Source organism: Phocoena sinus, chromosome 1, assembly GCF_008692025.1.
Source record: "Phocoena sinus isolate mPhoSin1 chromosome 1, mPhoSin1.pri, whole genome shotgun sequence".
NCBI classification, from domain to species: domain Eukaryota; kingdom Metazoa; phylum Chordata; class Mammalia; order Artiodactyla; family Phocoenidae; genus Phocoena; species Phocoena sinus.
In genome coordinates this window covers 56,178,564-56,199,363 of record NC_045763.1, presented here as the reverse complement: position 1 = coordinate 56,199,363, position 20,800 = coordinate 56,178,564, and the positions used below count along the sequence as shown (strand labels likewise).

The following is a 20,800-nucleotide window of genomic DNA, read 5'->3' as shown; positions in this document are numbered from 1 at the left end:
GGTTTCTACACAGATAGAGACAGCAGATGTCTAACAACATCTTGAATTGGCAGTTAAAATTTTTTTCTAATTGTGGTAAGATACACAACATAAAATTTACCATCTGGACCATTTTTAAGTTACAGTTCAGTAGTGTTAAGTACATTCACATCATTGTGCAACCTATCTCCAGAATGCTTTTCGTCTTCCAAAACTGAAACTCTATACCCATTAAACAACACCCCTCCACCCCATCCTCCCCTCCCCCCAGCCCTTCACAACCACCATTCTACTTTCTGTCTCTATGAATTTGACTACTCTGTGTAGCTCATTTAAGTGGAATCATACAGTATTTATCTTTTTGTGATTGACTTATTTCACTTGGTGTAATGTTCTCAAGGTTCATCCACATTGTAGTATATGTCAGAATTTCCTTCCTTTTTAAAACTGAATAATATTCTATTCAGTGTATATACCACATTTTGTTTATCCATTCATCGACAGACACTTGGGTTGCTTCCACCTTTTGGCTATTGTGAATAATGCTGCTATGAACATAGACACACAAATATCTCTTCGAGATGCCGGTTTCAATTGTTTTGTGAACTGGCAGTTTTTTACACAACTCTTAAGTCAAACAGGTGAACTAAGTTCACCTTTTTCCATAAAAAACTGCCCTTTATCTTAACCTCCCTCTCATGTCACCTTCACTTGTTACCTAAGCCATATTGTGGGGCTTATTTTGACTCATCTCTCCTGGACTGTTAGTCACCAAGTGTGATAGATTTTTAACTCTTGAATATCCGTTTAGTCCAGTAGCTTCCCTGAGTGTGGTTTGTTCTCAAGGTGCTCTGTGAGTAAAGAATTTCATGGTCAGATAAGTTTGGGAATCGCTTGATGTTGCTTAGTTTATCCTTTTCCTGGAAAACTAAAATAAGAAACTATTGAATATTAGTCAACTGTTTTCCAGATATATGACCATGGAGCTACCTTTTCACTTAATATATATGAAGTTGAGAAAGAAATACTGTTCTCACTGCTCTTTGCCTTTTCACGCCCACTCCTTACTGCCTTTCTGTAGGTTTCATCTCTGGCTTAGATTGTAGCCCAGTCTCTGAAATCAGTGGGTTTAAATCTTTTTTGTCTTATTGATCCATTTGACAGTCAGTTGATGACTCCTTTTCTTGTAATAAAACAGCTTAGACAGTGAAATACGTAAGATTACAAATCATTCACTGATTTTGTTAGAGAAGAGCCGTCCTCTTGTTCATTCTCAGTTGCTGCAGCCTGGAAATATTGTATGGTGGGGAGTAGTATGGGCAGTGGAGTTTGGATAGTCTGTGTGGACAGGTTATTTAACTTTCTGTGTCTTAGTTTACTCATCTGTAAAACGAATATAGTAATAGTACCTACTTCATAGGGTTTTATGAGAATTAGGTGAGTCCTTATATTCAAAGCACTTAGAACAGTGACTGGTATATATAAGTGCCCGATAAATGTTAGTTGCTATTTCTGTCTTCCCTCCCTCCCTCCATGGTAATATCATTTTTTATCATCTTACTGCAAAAGATGATTTACGATTCCTGTGAAGTTCATTATTCAGTGATTTTGCATGCATTTCATAGTTAATCCTCAACGAAGGAAAAAAATGCATCTGATAATGCTCCCAGTAATTAACTTTTTTGGAGCTCATTAATTTGGAAAATATAGATCATCCTTTTATTAGTGTAGAGCAGGGGTCCCCAGTCCCCAGGCCACGGACTGATATTGGTCTGTGGCCTGTTAGGAACCGGGCCGCGCAGCAGGAGGTGAGCAGCGAAAAAGCGAAGCTTTATCTGCCGCTTCCCATCGCTCGCATTACTGCCTGAACCACCCCCTCCCCCCCCAAGTCCGTAGAAAAATTGTCTTCCACAAAACCGGTCCCTGGTGCCAGAAAGGTTGGGGACTGCTGGTGTAGAGTATTTGCTTTACTTAAACATTTATTCTCAAAACTTAGTAAACAATTTTAGAGGAAACACTGCAGAAGGAAGTGTGGTTATGAGTGAGTGACTGACTTAGAGGATTTTTATTTTTACTGAGACTTAAATATTTTTTCTTTGAGAGTTTGAGCAGGTAAGAGCATGAGTTTCAGTCATAGCCCTGTGACTTTGGACACGTGACCTAATGGCTTGCCATTTACTATGTACCACCATTTACTTATTTGCAGAAATGAGGCTGGTTATACTTAACTAGGGTTAATTTGAATATTAATGTGATAGCATGCAGAAAACTTTCCTGTGGTAGGTGATCTGTAAGTAGTTTCACCTCTTCTCTCTCTTTCCAACGGAGGCAGAAGAGAATTCCTGTGTAATCTGTTGCTCAGCTCTGATGCTCCTCACTCTGTGGTGGCAAATTTGCCTCTTACCAAGGCTTTATTGGTAAGCATTTTAAACTTTTCATTATTGTTGTTGTCATTGTTGATATTTTGTTTGACATGGGTACTATATTCACATGCTTCAGAAAGTAAACCAGTATAATTTAGTACAAATTGAAAAGGCTTGCTCCAGTTTTTGTCACTGTCAGCTTCCTTCCCTGCCCCCTTAAATAACCTCTTTTATGCATTTCTTGTGTCCAGATACAATTAAACACAAGTATATATTCTTCTCTATACAAAATGTAGCATACTCCATATACTATTCTGCACTTTGCTTTCATTTTACAGTATATCCTCCTCTCTTTTGGTATTAGGACCTGGAATATTTCCTTATTCATGTGTGTGTATGTTACATGTATGTATGTATGTATTTATTAGAGCTCCAGTGTGTTCTGTACCATGGTTTACTTAACCAGTCTCCATATTCATGGATATATTATTTGTTTCCATGCTATTATTACTGCAAACAGTGCTTCTTTGTATAACTCATATGTACAAGGTTGGATAAATTCCCAAGGTTGTTGGGTTAAAAGATAAATGCATTTATAATTTTTCAAAAATAATTTTTATCAAGATTGTAAATTGCTCTCCACTGGGTTCATACCATTTTGCATACATTGGCATGTATTTTTTTGCACTGCAGACAGCTCTCACCCCACCCTCCATACCATTTTTTGAGCTGCTGTCTTGGCAATGTGGAGGGAGTTGTACAAGTGGAGGAGATCCCATCTCATATTTCCTAAGTTGTAGTGGGCAGTTCAAGTCTAGTGTTTTCCAACCTGAGTAGTAAGACACAGAGTTATACTGTGGTGTGCGACTAGGCATTCTGCCCATCCTGATCTACTCTTCTTCCTGTCTTGGGCTCTGAGGATGGAATGGCTGGTTGTATTGTGTGCCTGATTTACCAAGTAGGTCTGGGGGACAGTCACTTACTCTGTACATAAAATATTATTGGCTGCTGTCTCCTTTTTTGGAAGTTATTTTTAAGAAGTTATATTCACTGTTTTTTTGCAAAAGTTTTTCTTATTTATTGAAGATTTAGAATCCAGAGAAAAGAATAAAAGCCATGTGGAATCCCATAACCGTAGTCAGTATTTTGATGAATATCCTCTCAATTTTATGTGCACATGCCCAACATAAATTGTGTTTATATACTGCATGATGTTTTATAACCTTTCCTTTGTTTGTTAGTGAATCATGAATATTGTTCCATCTTCCAATAATTATACATATATATATACACATGTATATATATACATAATTACATATATATATGTGTATATACATATGTTATTATTTTTTTCAGTGTAGAATTCTGTTAGATGGCTTCACTGTGATTCTGTGTTCCTGGATGAATATTTAAGATTGTTTTGTTAGTCGTTCTAAATAACTTTGTGATGAAGACCCTTGTAGCTAAATCTTGTATATCATCGTTATTTGCTTAGAAGTAGAAAGAACTTCTGGGTCAAAGGACATTTACAGATTGCTCTGCAGAACTCATGTGATGTTTATATTTCTAAATGAGAGTACTTGCTTTGTCACGTTTAATCAATTTGTGGATATTATAATTTAAAAAAATTTGCCAGTCTATTTGTAAAAAAATGGTAAATCTCTATTTTACTTCATAGATATTTGGTTATTAGTATATTTAAACTTTGTTTTTCATGTTGAGAATTCATGTTTTCTTTGTGGATTCCCTTGTCAAGCCCTTTGTCCATTTTATTATTGGTGTGTTTGTGTTTTTCTTTTTTCTTTTTTTAAAGCTATATGTTAAGAATATTAACTTTTTGTGATACATGGTACAAATATTTTTCTTCAGGTTTGCTTATATATTTAGGGTCTTTTGATACAGAAGTTTTATATTTTCATGTACTCATACCTATCAAACATTTCTTTTTCTTTTTAAAAATTTATTTATTTTAGGCTGCATTGCTTCTTCACTGCTGCACGCAGGCTTTCTCCAACTATGGCGAGTGGGGGCTACTCTTTGTTGTGGTGTGCGGGCCTCGCATTGAGGTGGCCTCTCCTGTTGTGGAGCACGGGCTGTAGACACATGGGCTTCAGTAGTTGTGGCTCGTGGGCTCAGTAGTTGTGGCTTATGGGCTCCAGAGCGCAGGCTCAGTAGTTGTGGCACACGGGCTCAGTTGCTCCATGGCATGTGGGATCCTCCCAGACCTGGGCTCGAACCTGTGTCCCCTGCATTGGCAGGCAGATTTTTAACCACTGTGCCACTAGGGAAACCCCAAGGTTTCTACTTTTGATGTCATGTTGGAGAGACCTTTTGACTTCCCTAATTATATAAACATTTATCTCTATTTAGACTTAGTATTAGGTATATTTGATATTTTTAAATGACAGAACACATTTTAGTATGTGGTGTCAGATGAATGCTAGCTTTCTTAATATTTTTTCTAACTGGCTATCCAGTTGTCTCACCACAAAAAAAAATTATCATTCTCCCCACCGACTTGAAATCCATGTCTTTAAAAATTGTTCTGTTTTCTTAAACATACTTGAAAATTTGTACTAAAACTCTATTAAAAGGACATTAGAGCTCTGGACTGTTTTCAGGCCGTTGGTGCCAGGGTGATATTAAGCAGGTAGCTTAACCCTCTCTTTGACTCGATTTCTTCTGTGAAGTCAGGACTGACCTTCAACCAGAGTTGTTAATGAGGATCTGATGAGATAATGGATATAAATCATGAAGTTCTGTATAGAGAATAAGTGTTTATAATACTACTAATTAGGATGGGGCCAGGTATTCCTGAAGCTCTAGAGCCACACTTAAACTAGTAACACAGCATAATAAAAGGTTACATTTTGTGTTTGGGGCGTATTAGAAAAACCAACAAAAGAGCTTCTCTGGCATTTGAGTGAATTCCCTAATGGGAACAAATAGAACCCTATCACTGAAATAAAAAAAAATTTTTTTTATCTTGATAGGGATTAAATACAGTAGTTAATTTCCTTAGTGATTAAACATAGAAAGCAAATGTAATGCTACACTTTTCACATTATGGTATTCTTCATTTGGTCTTTTTCTTTCTTTTTAAAAAAATTAAGACAGTTACTTTACTTTGAACACGAAAGTGGTATAAGCAACTGTATAGGCTCCATGATACGTTCTTCTCCCATTTGCTCCAACCCCAAGATAAAATTTTGGGAGAGGGGCTTCCCTGGTGGCACAGTGGTTGAGAGTCCGCCTGCCGATGCAAGGGACACGGGTTCGTGCGCTGGTCTGGGAAGATCCCACATGCCGCAGAGCCTGCACGTCCGGAGCCTGTGCTCCGCAACGGGAGAGGCCACAACAGTGAGAGGCCCGCATACCGCAAAAAAAAAAAAAAAAAAAATTTGGGAGAAAAAATGTATTATATTTGGTTAATTATGTTATCTACTATTACTTGTTCTAAGGCAGGCATGGCATTGACTGATATCTGGCTTAAGGTCTAAGAATCATATTCACATAGAGCATGCTAAGTGGTTGCATTTTGGGAAATGAAACTTTCATTTGGGTTACAGTTGAATGTGTGTGCAAATGAAGAGTTACTGAACCACTATTCTTGATTAATTAAAGAAGATGAATATGATTTGTCTACATTGTCACAGTTCCTTCCATGTAAACATCAGTTTTGTTTGTTCCTTTTACTGAAAAACATTCTGATGAAATAATCTTGCAAAGGAAAGATAATCTAGCTTTGAGTCTACAATAAAAATGCAAAAAGTAAACAATAGTCAATACTTAATTTTCTGCTCAGCTATGTTTAGGACCTTTACAAGTAGTGTATTAGTCTCTAGAGAGCACCACGGTGCTGCCTGTGCCAAAAATTTCATGTACTCTCCTTGAGCATCAAGATGGTCCACCCTGGTTCTCCAGCAGACACAGTGTGAAGCGGTGATAAGTTCCTGCAGGAAGTGTTAGCATGTCTTCTTTCCCCATGAAAGTCTGGATCCACTGTCCTCTTTATCTCTTATACCCAAATATCTGCTTCCCTCTAAGATATATCAAATTTTATTATTCAGATGTTCTTCATAAAACATCTTAATCTTTTCTTCTAGTTTGGTAGTTTATTTGCATATAGTTATTCTGTTCATCCAGGAGTAATTTCTCTCTTTTTGGATTTTGTCTAATTCTGGATCATTCTCATATTTGTTAGCAACCTGTTTCCAGTAAAAGACACCAAGCTGATATAGTGGCTCTAGGCTGACGGGACTTCAGTTGATTGAGTTTCCACTGATCCATATACCATATGTCCTCCGTCTTCCCTGCCTCAGCTGGAGAATTGCCTGCAAATTGTGGGGGATGGGGGTGTGTGTGGAGGGGGGCACTGAAGAGACACAGCTCTTCGTTTGGCCTTTAGATTCAGACATTGCCAATAAACTTACAGAGTCAGGTACATGGATTCATATTGGGGATTTGATAGTCACTGACTTTGAGACCATAGGTAAGTCATTTCATGCCTCTGAGCTTTGGTTTCTTCATCTGTAAAATGAAGTGCCTTTGTAGGAGTTTGAATGTAGTATCACAGCGCTGAGGCCTCTTTCCAGCACCAATTTCTTGGAAAGGAGGCTAGTTTTTTTACATTCCAACCAAGGGAAATTTGAAATAACTGTTAATTTACTTTACTTAATTTTTTTTGTCTCTAAAATACAAGCCAAATGATCTTCATTTTTACCTTTCGTGTCTGATTTTTTTTTTTTCTTTGGTGGTATGCGAGCCTCTCACTGTTGTGGCCTCTCCCGTTGTGGAGCACAGGCTCTGGATGCACAGGCTCAGCGGCCATGGCTCACGGGCCTAGCCGCTCCACGGCATGTGGGATCTTCCCAGACCGGGACACGAACCCGTGTCCCCTGCATCGGCAGGCGGACTCTCAACCACTGCGCCACCAGGGAAGCCCTCATGTCTGATTATTAAGAGAGTAATAAGAATATAAGCCTCAGTGAAGCAGATAAACCTCAGATAAGTCAAATGAAAGAATTTCCAGTAATGTCATTGTGTTCTGTATTTAAAAGTGTTTCAAAGATTAGATCAGAAATAAATGAAAAAGAAATGAAGGAAACAGTAGCAAAGATCAATAAAACTAAAAGCTTGTCCTTTGAGAAGATAAACAAAATTGATAAACCATTAGCCAGACTCATCAAGAAAAAAAGGGAGAAGACACAAATCAATAGAATTAGAAATGAAAAAGGAGAAGTAACAGCTGACACTGCAGAAATACAAAGGGTCATGAGAGATTACTACAGGCAACTATATGCCAATAAAATGGACAACCTGGAAGAAATGGACAAATTCTTAGAAAAGCACAACCTTCCGAGACTGAACCAGGAAGAAATGCAAAACATAAACAGACCAATCACAAGCACTGAAATTGAGACAGTGATTAAAAATCTTCCAACAGGGCTTCCCTGGTGGCGCAGTGGTTGAGAGTCCACCTGCCGATGCAGGGGACACGGGTTCGTGCCCCGGTCCGGGAGGATCCCACATGCTGCGGAGCGGCTGGGCCTGTGAGCCATGGCCGCTGAGCCTGTGCGTCCGGAGCCTGTGCTCCGCAATGGGAGAGGCCACAACAGTGAGAGGCCCGCGTAACGCAAAAAAAAAAAAAAAAAAAAAAAAAAAAAAAATCTTCCAACAAACAAAAGCCCAGGACCAGATGGCTTCACAGGCGAATTCTATCAAACATTTAGAGAAGAGCTAACACCTATCCTTCGCAAACTCTTCCAAAATATAGCAGAGGGAGGAACACTCCCAAACTCATTCTGTGAGGCCACCATCACCCTGATACCAAAACCAGACAAAGATGTCACAAAGAAAGAAAACTACAGGCCAATATGACTGTTGAACATAAATGCAAAAATCCTCGACAAAATACTAGCAAACAGAATCCAAAAGCACATTAAAAGGATCATACACCATGATCAAGTGGGGTTTACCCCAGGAATGCCAGCATCCTTCAATATACGCAAATCAATGTGATACACCATGTTAACAAATTGAATAAAAACCATACGATCAACTCAGTGGATGCAGAAAAAGCTTTCAACAAAATTCAACACCCATTTATGATAAAAACCCTCCAGAAACTAGGCGTAGAGGGAACTTTTCTCAATGTAATAAAGGCCATATATGACAAATCCACAGTCAGTATCGTCCTCAGTGGTGAAAAACAAACCATTTCCACTAAGATCAGGAACAAGACAAGGTTGCCCACTCTCACCACTATTATTCAACACTGTTTTGGAAGTTTTAGCCACAGCAATCAGAGAAGAAAAAGAAATAATAAAAGGAATCCAAATCAGAAAAGAAAAAGTAAAGCTGTCACTGTTTACAGATGATATGATACTATACATAGAGTATCCTAAAGATGCTACCAGAAAACTACTAGAGCTAATCAATGAATTTGGTAAAGTAGCAAGATACAAATTTAATGCACAGAAATCTCTGGCATTCCTATACACTAATGATGAAAAATCTGAAAGAGAAATTAAGGGAACACTCCCATTTACCACTGCAACAAAAAGAATAAAATACCTAGGAATAAACCTACCAAAGGAGACAAAAGACCTGTATGCAGAAGATTATAAGACACTGATGAAAGAAATTAGAGATATACAAACAGATGGAGAGATATACCGTGTTTTTGGATTGGAAGAATTAACATTGTGAAAATGACCATACTACCCAAAGCAATCTACAGATTCAATGCAATCCCTGTCAAACTACCAATGGCATTTTTCACAGAACTAGAACAAAAAATTTCACAATTTGTATGGAAACACAAAAGACCCCGAATAGCCAAAGCAATCTTGAGAAAGAAAAATGGAACTGAAGGAGTCAGGCTCCTTGACTTCAGACTATACTACAAAGCTACAGTAATCAAGCCATTATGGTACTGACACAGAAACAGAAATATAGATCAATGGAACAGGATAGAAAGCCTAGAGGTGAACCCATGCACATGTGGTCACCTTATTTTTGATAAAGGAGGCAAGAATATACAATGGAGAAAAGACAGCATCTTCAATAAGTGGTGCTGGGAAAACTGGACAGCTACATGTAAAAGAATGAAATTAGAACACTCCCTAACACCATACACAAAAATAAACTCAAAATGGATTAAAGACCTAAATATAAGGCCAGACACTATAAAACTCTTAGAGGAAAACATAGGCAGAACACTCTATGACATAAATCATAGCAAGATCCTTTTTGACCCACCTTCTAGAGAAAGGGAAATAAAAACAAAAATAAACGAGACCTAATGAAACTTCAAAGCTTTTGCACAGCAAAGGAAACCATAAACAAAACGAAAAGACAACCCTCAGAATGGGAGAAAATATTTGCAAATGAAGCAACTGACAAAGGATTAATCTCCAAAATTTACAAGCAGCTCATGCAGCTCAATATCAAAAAAACAAACAACCCAATCCAAAAATGGGCAGAAGACCTAAATAGACATTTCTCCAAAGAAGATATACAGATTGCCAACCAACACATGAAAAGATGCTCAATGTCACTAATCATTAGAGAAATGCAGCTCAAAACTACGATGAGGTATTACCTCACACCAGAGTGGCCATCATCAAAAGATCTCCAAACAATAAATGCTGGAGAGGGTGTGGAGAAAAGGGAACCCTCTTGCACTGTTGGTGGGAATGTGAATTGGTACAGCCACTATGGAGAACAGTATGGAGGTTCCTTAAAAAACTACAAATAGAGCTACCATATGACCCAGCAATCCCACTACTGGGCATATACCCTGAGAAAACCATAATTCAAAAGAGCCATGTACCACAGTGTTCGCTGCAGTTCTATTTACAATAGCCAGGACATGGAAGCAACCTAAGTGTCCACTGACAGATGACTGGATAAAGAAGATGTGGCACATATGTACAATGGAATATTACTCAGCCATAAAAGGAAACGAAATTGAGTTATTTGTAGTGAGGTAGATGGACCTGTCATATGAGTCTGTCATACAGAGTGAAGTAAGTCATAAGTCAGAAAGGGAAAAACAAATACCGTATGCTAACACATATGGAATCTAAAAAAAAAAAGTGGTTCTGAAGAACCTAGGGGCAGGACGGGGATAAAGACGCAGACCTACTAGAGAATGGACTTGAGGACACGGGGAGGGGGAAGGGTAAGCTGGGACAAAGTGAAAGAGTGACGTGGACATGTATACACTACCAAATGCAAAATTGATAGCTAGTGGGAAGCAGCCATATAGCACAGGGAGATCAGCTTGGTGCTTTGTGACCACCTGGTGGGGTGGGATAGGGAGGGTAGGAGGGAGGGAGACACAAGAGGGAGGAGATATGGGCATATATATATATATATATATATATATATATATGTATAGCTGATTTACTTTGTTATAAAGCAGAAACTAACACACCATTGTAAAGCAATTATACTCCAATAAAGATGTTAAAAAATAAAAAATGTTTCCATAGAGTTAAGGAATGATTTTTTTTTTTCAAATATGGATACAAGTTACAGTAAATCCTTGACTCTTTTGAACTCTTAGGGATGAATCATTTTGGGATAACCAAATTTTCCAGATGAGTGAGAATTTATTGTTATAATCACCATATTTTAAAATTTTTAACTACTTTCATGAGAAAGTTTGAAAATGTATTTGCTGTATTCCTTTGCACTGAGTTAACTGAATACAATTTATTTTTCTTTATTAATCAGGTTCAGTTGTGAACATAACTTATGCTAAGTACTGTGCTCGTAGCATGTTTTCAAGTATAAAGCCCTGGGTTTAAATTTAATTTTTTATCAATTATTGACTTTGTTGCCTTGTAACAGTAAATCCTTCTTAACCTCACTTTCCTAATTTTTTAAGAAATTGAGATTGAAAAGCTTGATATAAGATAGATCTTCTCTAAAGTATTATTGTGATAGGGATGTCTTCCAGGGTCTATTGAGTTGTGTATATATAAAACACACACAGTGTATTTGTTTCATACTAACTAGCTTTGGACTAGAATTCTTGCTGTGTTTTCTATAGTTTTTCTGTCACTTTCCCTGTATTCACTTCTGGAAGCCATCAGGGTGCCTCTAGGGCCTCTTCTCATAGGATTTACAGACTTCTTGGCATCTAGTCATTCCTATTTTATACACGACTCTAAGTGAAAAGGCCTGGCAATATGTAATGTTCATGAATATTTGTGTGGAATTTCTGCAGCATTTCTTTTTGTTGAACTCATATTTTATGTGTGTTCCAAAGCAATGCAGCTTAGCACCATTAAAGCATAAAGAGTATATTGCATACTGGTCTTTATTTAGAAAGGAATAGTATGGAGCCACCCAGTAGTGAGACACATAATCTAAGTTGTTTTTCTTTTATTTCCTGACCCCCTTTTATTGACTTGTGTGGCATGCATACACTAGTGGTATAATACATCCGAGTTTCACAGTACAGATTGAAACCATGTGATTTTCTGTGAGGTGTTTTTGTTTTGTTATGGATTTTTTTTAAAATTTTATTTATTTTTTTATACGGCAGGTTCTTTTTTTTTTTTTTTTTTAAACATCTTTATTGGGGTATAATTGCTTTACAATGGTGTGTTAGTTTCTGCTTTATAACAAAGTGAATCAGCTATACATATACATATGTTCCCATATGTCTTCCCTCTTGCGTCTCCCTCCCTCCCACTCTCCCCATCCCACACTTCCAGGCTGTCACAAAGCACCGAGCTAATATCCCTGTGCCTTGCGGCTGCTTCCCCCCAGCTATCTACCTTACTACGTTTGTTAGTGTGTATATGTCCATGACTCTCTCTCGCCCTGTCAAAACTCACCCTTCCCCCTCCCCATATCCTCAAGTCCGTTCTCCAGTAGGTCTGCGTCTTTATTCCTATCTTACCCCTAGGTTCTTCATGACATTTTTTTCCCTTAAATTCCATATATATGTGTTAGCATACGGTATTTGTCTTTTTCTTTCTGACTTACTTCACTCTGTATGACAGACTCTAGGTCTATCCATCTCATTACAAATAGCTCAATTTCATTTCTTTTTAAGGCTGAGTAATATTCCATTGTGTATATGTGCCACATCTTCTTTATCCATTCATCCGATGATGGGCGCTTAGGTTGTTTCCATGTCCTGGCTATTGTAAATAGAGCTGCAATGAACATTTTGGTACCTGACTCTTTTTTTTTTTTTTTAAACATCTTTATTGGGGTATAATTGCTTTACAATGGTGTGTTAGTTTCTGCTTTATAACAAAGTGAATCAGCTATGCATACACACATGTTCCCATATGTCTTCCCTCTTGCGTCTCCCTCCCTCCCACTCTCCCCATCCCACCCTTCCAGGCTGTCACAAAGCACCGAGCTAATATCCCTGTGCCTTGCGGCTGCTTCCCCCCAGCTATCTACCTTACTACGTTTGTTAGTGTGTATATGTCCATGACTCTCTCTCGCCCTGTCAAAACTCACCCCTCCCCCTCCCCATACCCTCAAGTCCGTTCTCCAGTAGGTCTGCGTCTTTATTCCTATCTTACCCCTAGGTTCTTCATGACATTTTTTTCCCTTAAATTCCATATATATGTGTTAGCATACGGTATTTGTCTTTTTCTTTCTGACTTACTTCACTCTGTATGACAGACTCTAGGTCTATCCATCTCATTACAAATAGCTCAATTTCATTTCTTTTTAAGGCTGAGTAATATTCCATTGTGTATATGTGCCACATCTTCTTTATCCATTCATCCGATGATGGGCGCTTAGGTTGTTTCCATGTCCTGGCTATTGTAAATAGAGCTGCAATGAACATTTTGGTACATGACTCTTTTTGAATTTTGGTTTTCTCAGGGTATATGCCAAGTAGTGGGATTGCTGGGTCATATGGTAATTCTATTTGTAGTTTTTTTTTTTTTTTTTTTTATGCGTTACGCGGGCCTCTCACTGTTGTGGCCTCTCCCGTTGCGGAGGACAGGCTCCGGACGCGCAGGCTCAGCGGCCATGGCTCACGGGCCCAGCCGCTCCGCGGCATGTGGGATCCTCCCAGACCGGGGCACGAACCCGTGTCCCCTGCATCGGCAGGCGGACTCTCAACCACTGCGCCACCAGGGAAGCCCTATTTGTAGTTTTTTAAGGAACCTCCATACTGTTCTCCACAGTGGCTGAACCAATTCACATTCCCACCAGCAGTGCAAGAGTGTCCCCTTTTCTCCACACCCTCTCCAGCATTTATTGTTTCTAGATTTTTTGATGATGGCCATTCTGACTGGTGTGAGATGATATCTCATTGTAGTTTTGATTTGCATTTCTCTAATGATTAATGATGTTGAGCATTCTTTCATGTGTTTGTTGGCATTCTGTATATCTTCTTTGGAGAAATGTCTATTTAGGTCTTCTGCCCATTTTTGGATGGGGTTGTTTGTTTTTTTGTTATTGAGCTGCATGAGCTGCTTGTAAATTTTGGAGATTAATCCTTTGTCAGTTGCTTCATTTGCAAATGTTTTCTCCCATTCTGAGGGTTGTCTTTTGGTCTTGGTTATGGTTTCCTTTGCTGTGCAAAAGCTTTGAAGTTTCATTAGGTCCCATTTGTTTATTTTTGTTTTTATTTCCATTACTCTAGGAGGTGGGTCAGAAAGGATCTTGCTGTGATTTATGTCATAGAGTGTTCTTCCTATGTTTTCTTCTAAGAGTTTGATAGTTTCTGGCCTTACATTTAGGTCTTTAATCCATTTTGAGCTTATTTTTGTGTATGGTGTTAGGGAGTGATCTAATCTCATACTTTTACATGTACCTGTCCAGTTTTCCCAGCACCATTTATTGAAGAGGCTGTCCTTTCTCCACTGTACATTCCTGCCTCCTTTATCAAAGATAAGGTGTCCATATGTGCGTGGGTTTATCTCTGGGCTTTCTATCCTGTTCCACTGATCTATCTTTCTGTTTTTGTGCCAGTACCGTACTGTCTTGATTACTGTTGCTTTGTAATATAGTCTAAAGTCAGGGAGCCTTATTCCTCCAGCTCCTTTTTTCGTTCTCAAGATTGCTTTGGCTATTCGGGGTCTTTTGTGTTTCCATACAAATTGCGAAATTTTTTGTTCTAGTTCTGTGAAAAATGCCAGTGGTAGTTTGATAGGGATTGCATTGAATCTGTAGATTGCTTTGGGTAGTAGAGTCATTTTCACAATGTTGATTCTTCCCATCCAAGAACATGGTATATCTCTCCATCTATTTGTATCATCTTTAATTTCTTTCATCAGTGTCTTATAATTTTCTGCATACAGGTCTTTCGTATCCTTAGGTAGGTTTATTCCTAGATATTTTATTCTTTTTGTTGCAGTGGTAAATGGGAGTGTTTTCTTGATTTCACTTTCAGATTTTTCATCATTAGTATATAGGAATGCCAGAGATTTCTGTGCATTAATTTTGTATCCTGCTACTTTACCAAATTCATTGATTAGCTCTAGTAGTTTTCTGGTAGCATCTTTAGGATTCTCTATGTATAGTATCATGTCATCTGCAAACAGTGACAGCTTTACTTCTTCTTTTCCGATTTGGATTCCTTTTATTTCCTTTTCTTCTCTGATTGCTGTGGCTAAAACTTCCAAAACTATGTTGAATAAGAGTGGTGAGAGTGGGCAACCTTGTCTTGTTCCTGATCTTAGTGGAAATGCTTTCAGTTTTTCACCATTGAGGATGATGTTTGCTGTGGGCTTGTCATATATGGCTTTTATTATGTTTAGGAAAGTTCTCTCTGTGCCTACTTTCTGGAGGGTTTTTATCATAAATGGGTGTTGAATTTTGTCGAAAGCTTTCTCTGCATCTATTGAGATGATCGTATGGTTTTTCTCCTTCAATTTGTTAATATGGTTTATCACATTGATAGATTTGCGTATATTGAAGAATCCTTGCATTCCTGGAATAAACCCCACTTGATCATGGTGTATGATCCTTTTAATGTGCTTTTGGATTCTGTTTGCTAGTATTTTGTTGAGGATTTTTGCATCTATGTTCATCAGTGATATTGGCCTGTAGTTTTCTTTCTTTGTGGCATCCTTGTCTGGTTTTGGTATCAAGGTGATGGTGGCTTCGTAGAAGGAATTTGGGAGTGTTCCTCCCTCTGCTATATTTTGGAAGAGTTTGAGAAGGATAGGTGTTAGCTCTTCTCTAAACGTTTGATAGAATTCACCTATACAGCAGGTTCTTGTTAGTTATCCATTTTATACATATTAGTGTATATAAGTCAATCCCAGTCTCCCAATTCATCACACCACCACCTTGTTTTAAGCCTTGTTTGGGGATTATATCCTTGACCTTGACTTTATAGATTACACATCTACTATGTGCCCAACCATGTGATTTGGATGGAATTATTCCCAGTTAAAGATGAGGAAACCAAGATTTGGAGAAATTAAGTAACTTTTTTATTTTAAATATGAGTAACTCTTGTCTGACTGCAAAGCTCATGCTTTTACCCATAAACCATGCTATATGTTAGCTCTGAACTAGTGACTCCAAACTTCTGCAAACTGTGACGCTCTTGTGAACTTGGGGTGAAATTGGGGTGGGGTAGATGTTTGTACTTATTCCCTTTTCCTGTGTAATGAGCAGTAAGCTACCATTTTCTGTGCCCACCTGCATGGTCACTCTTAGAGGTGTGTGTGGTGCTCATATATGTGTACATTCATGCAGAGAGCTATTGCTCACAGGATCATCTGGCATCCTCCTGCCTCTAGAAAAGAGGACCCATGGCAGCCAGATCAGTGAGCCATGGAACAAGGATATCTTTAGGGCAAAATATGTTATCCCCTTTCAGATAGTGATCTAAACACATGTGAGCCAACAGAGTCCCTATGAAAAGAATCCTGACTGGATCTTCAGCTTAGTTCAATTAATTTAATTATTAAATAAATATTCAGTTCATTATAACATTACATAAGAATGCCAGGGGAGGGCAAGTGCCCATGATTCTGTTCTGGAGTGCTAAGAAGGATGTCCTGAGATAGTATAGTCCTGCCATCTACTTCTGCCCCATCACATCCTTATGTAGACATAAAATATTATGAAGAGAGACTCCATGAGGAAGTGTTAGTTTTTCAGTTTCTCTTGCAATGAACTCTTAATTTTAGCTGAGAAACATGCAAGTATCTGGTCTGGGTTGAGAAAGAGTTTACTTAATAGTTTCATTTAGAGCTAATACTGTTTTGGGCTTTATAAATAGTTCTGGTGTTGAGAGAAGTAGAAAAGATAAATAGTTCTGGTGTTGAGGAAAGTAGAGCAATAAAATCAGGCTGGAACATGGCCATTAAGCCCAAACTAATCAGAACATCTGTGTGCCTTCATATAAGGCTGATTGATGATCTTGGTCCAAGCCTTCACTTAATTCATGTAATAACGTGGAATCAAGGGTTCAAATATGTACAAGTGCTTCTGGATAATATTTTATAACTAGGCTTTGTGTATAGGCCAGAGAAAGATTGTGCTCCTATCCCATTATTAGTGACTGGGCCAATAGTTGAAAAGAACCTTTCTGTTATTAATGGAAAAACAGGCATAAAATCACACAGTGCATCTAAAAATTTTGATTGAAGTTGTTCTTTACTAAAGGGCCATTTCTATGTCTTTGTATAATTGAACTTAATTTTTTAAAAACTTTGAAATAGTTATAGATTGGCAGGAAGTTGCAAATTTTGTACAGAGAGAGCCTGTGTTGTTTAGTTGAACTTTAACATAAGTGATGTGCTTTTCTCTTTAATTTTTAAAGATTTTAGACTTAGGGAGAAACTTTCTAAGATGAAAGACACTCAGTGTTGGGTCTCTGAAACTTGTGAACTAGTTTTCTGAATAACTTCAGACGCAATGAGAATAATGGCTGAAATTCAGATGGCTGTGGTCACAGCTGTGTCTGTGTCAGATACATGAAGTGGTTCCCTGGAAGCCAGAAGCACCTTTAGCAGGAGAAAAATGCTGTGGAGTTCTCTGGTCACTCCAACTTGAGCCTCTTGAGCCTTTAAGCTTCCTGTAAGTGCCTGGGATTTTGCAAATAGTACTAGTAGTTCTGGAGTTACAGTTGTCAAAGTAACAGGTGATGGCTGGAAGCCAGCTTGGCACCCAGTCAGCTCCCCAAATAGCCGAGGTCGCTCAACCTTCACAAGGTCCTGCAGACCAAACTGGGTGCTGCAGACCAAACCGGGTGCTGCAGACCAAACCCTTCCCCCAACATTTTTAAAAAACAGTCATTTGAAGAATTTTCTATAAAAGGCCTGAGCTGCTTCAGGCACTCAGGATGAGTTAAAAATGCACGGCTTTATGTTCTTATTCATACCTATTTGATTTAACCGTATGAAATTGCCATTCTTGTAGGTTTAAAAAAAAAAAAGTCCAATGTTGGAGGTTTTATACAGGTAAACCTAATGTTTTGTGCTGTCACACTGAAAATTCTTATGGTTGTGGAATAACATATTTCCAGGGAACACATTGTCTCAACCTCCTTATTTATAAAGGAAATACAGCATTTACTGTTTGTAAGATTAACTAACTTAATCCTCTTAACAATCATGAGGTAGGTCCTAGTATTTTCCCTGCTTTTAAGATCACTGCTAGCGAGTAGTGGAGCTGGGTTCATACCCAGGCAGTCTAGTCATGAAGCTGTACTGCTTCTCAGCACTTCTATTTGGCTCCACCTCCCCAGACATACTTGTGAAAGTCCTGGGTGTCTGGGCAGCTGATGGGCAAGTACATAGGTGTCTCTTTTTGACTTCATGGGAAAAAAGAACTTAATTTTCCCCTAAAAATGAATTAAGTCTTCTACAGTACAAGAGTTTTTGAGACTTAACAAGGATACTTTTGCAGTCTTTAGGCCTCTGGAGTTGAGGGTAAGGGTAGAGACTCGTTGGCCCTAATAATGAAAGTATAGATGATTATTGTCTTGGGAGAGGAGGGCTAATGTTTGTTTGGTAGAATCCATTCCAGGCTTGAAATCCTGTGGTTCTCTAATAAACCCCTGCCTCTCCTCTGTGTTGCTTAATGTCTTTGATCTTAGACATGGAAGGAAAAGAAGTGACTCAGCTGCGAGGGAGTTTAATTTAGGAATTGCTCATTGGCCTCTTGCTTGCCTTGTCCCGTATTGATATTGGTGGAGCAAGGCTTGGGGCTAGGAGATTAGGCCCCATGGGAGCTGTGTGAAGTGGGGAGGGGAGGGGTGTGTCCTTGGACCATCTTCTTCTGGGGCGGCTGTCCTAGGTGTTGAGACACACACCTATTCTATTAGATCTGTTCTGGGATGGTCCTACTGGATCCTATCTGGTCACACTCAAGCCTTTCCTGATTTATTTGTATACCAGTTATGGTTCTGACGTCTATTGAATAAAATTGTAAAGGCTCATACAGTGGTTTTCCAGGGACTTTCCCTTTTTTTCTCCCTTAGCATTAGAGATGAGCCATTGTGGTTGTAGGCTGTTCTGTCATCAACGTCTCAGGTATTCTGTCAGAGCGGGAAAGGCTGGACAAGCAGCAAGTTACTGCCAGGGACCCAGACGACTTCCCATTCAGACTGAGTAGGAGGGAGACACCTGTTGTTAGAGACGTGGTTTAAAATGGACTATGATCAGTCTTCCTCGTTTCATCGTCTGATGAACAGAGGAAGGAAAAGCTTAGAAATATATTTTGTAAGTATTTTTAAGGTATTTTTCAACACCTTCCAAGTTTGGCGTTTTAGTTTGGTCACAGTGGTTATGAGATTGAAGACTAGTTTAATTTGTTTGGTGGTGTCCTTCCCCAAGATGTCAGCTGCGTGTGTATTCTCATTCCCACTTCTAGAGGGCAATCAAGGGAGAAGAAGCTCCCTCAATCCTGTTTTGGAATAAGGGAGAGGTGTATATTCCCATGACTAGGATCTGATTGGTCTTCAAGTTGGTTTTCATAAGTTGATTATCACTCTTCCTGAGAACTGCTGTGGCCCTGGGGTCTCTGGATGGTCCTGCATGTGTCATTCATTGGTCTACTGAGTGCCTACTATGTTCTAAGCACTGACTGTGAGAAATAAGAATGAATAAACACAGCCTCAGTCCCTAGTTATAGTGTGGTGGGTGATATTTACACACAAAAAAGCAAGCTAAGGTTGTAATTAACATGTTTAACGGAATACTATGGGAGCACAGAGAAGAGAGCGACTCTGGAAGACTTCACAGGAAGAGGAGGCATTTGAACTGGACTTTAGAGAATGAACCAGAATTCTTCAGTTCTGATGGGAACTGCTCTCAGAAAAATCTCAGGAGGACAGAGCGTTAGGAACAGTCAGGGTTGAGGGGGCACTTTGGGGATCCATGATCCAAGGTCCGTACCCCTCTTGTTTTGTAACTGGAATGCCAAGCTATCCCTTTACTGTTTTTTTCTTTATTCTATGAATCATCTTCATCAATCACTGCAACTTCTATTTGCAATGACGCCCGGTACCGCCAATGAGAAAACCTAGTCTTTATTGCCTGGTTCCCCTGCTTGTGGCTGCCCCCACCCTTTGCTCTCTCCTTCTCAAAACAGCGTCATATGTTGTGCCTTTGTGCCATTTATTGAGCAAGGACCAGACTGCAGGGCATTTGAGTGATGCCTCTTCAGATCCCACTGAAACCCTTCCTCACTGATCTCAATTGGGGACCAGGAACAGAGGCTGCTTTTGGTCCTTTTCCATTTCTCCATAGGTTTTCTGCCTTCCTAAGATGCTCTGTCCTTCCTGGGTTTTGGTCAGTGTTTTTCTTTCCTCTTGTTTAGGATTCCTGATAGTGTCTGGGTCACTTTCTTCCAGTTCCCCAGTTTCAAAGGTGGACCTGAGTTAGGCCCTTCGCTTTGTCTTGTTAGTGTGTTTGTATTACTGGAGAGTATCCATATTTATATAGTAATTGTACAGTCTGTATTGCCCCAAAATCCTAAAGAACAGATTTGAATGATTCAAAGTTAGTCACTTCAGTATGAAACAATGAGTCTAAAGGCAAACCAAGGATTCTTTGAAAGCAAAAACTTTAACTTGGAGCAGCATGTTTGGTGAAGCAAATAGTTTGGTTTTGTGGTACCAGAAATAACACTGTTCTCTTTTTATACTCTCCATCCTACTGGGTTGTCAGAGACATGAGGATACTTTGAAGTGAATTCTGGCACCATAATTTTGTGGAGAGTCGCTGTGATAGAGCAGCACGAGAAGGAAGGGTGTCTGTCCAGTGTGTCCTTTGAATTTTTATTGAACAGTGAGCATCAATCAGCATGTTGCCTTAGTGGATCATGAGGGTAGGGTGCAGGTGGGAGGTGGGTGATGACCCTGGTCATCGTGAAAGCACATGTGGAAGGCCTTCTGGAATCCCGCTTTTAGGAGGTGTTGTGCAAGTCCCTCAGAAGTTTCTTTACTTCCCCTGGAAACGTGCAAGATAGGTATCCATCGTTCTTTTAGAAGGATT

General features: G+C 39.1%; 1 protein-coding gene across 7 annotated transcripts in view; it reads left to right on the top strand.

The window, feature by feature from the left end:
- Positions 1-20,800, top strand: part of JAK1 (Janus kinase 1) — a 238,437-nt gene that overhangs the window by 115,530 nt on the left and 102,107 nt on the right. For 2 of the 7 annotated variants that reach the window (XM_032636619.1, XM_032636627.1), the window contains exon 2: positions 2,308-2,396. The exons of 4 other annotated variants lie outside the window; for them this stretch is intronic. The gene's annotated coding sequence lies outside the window, so the exon portion shown is untranslated. The remainder of the gene's footprint in view (positions 1-2,307; positions 2,397-20,800) is intronic. One more of the 7 variants, XM_032636626.1, reaches the window with a different exon arrangement.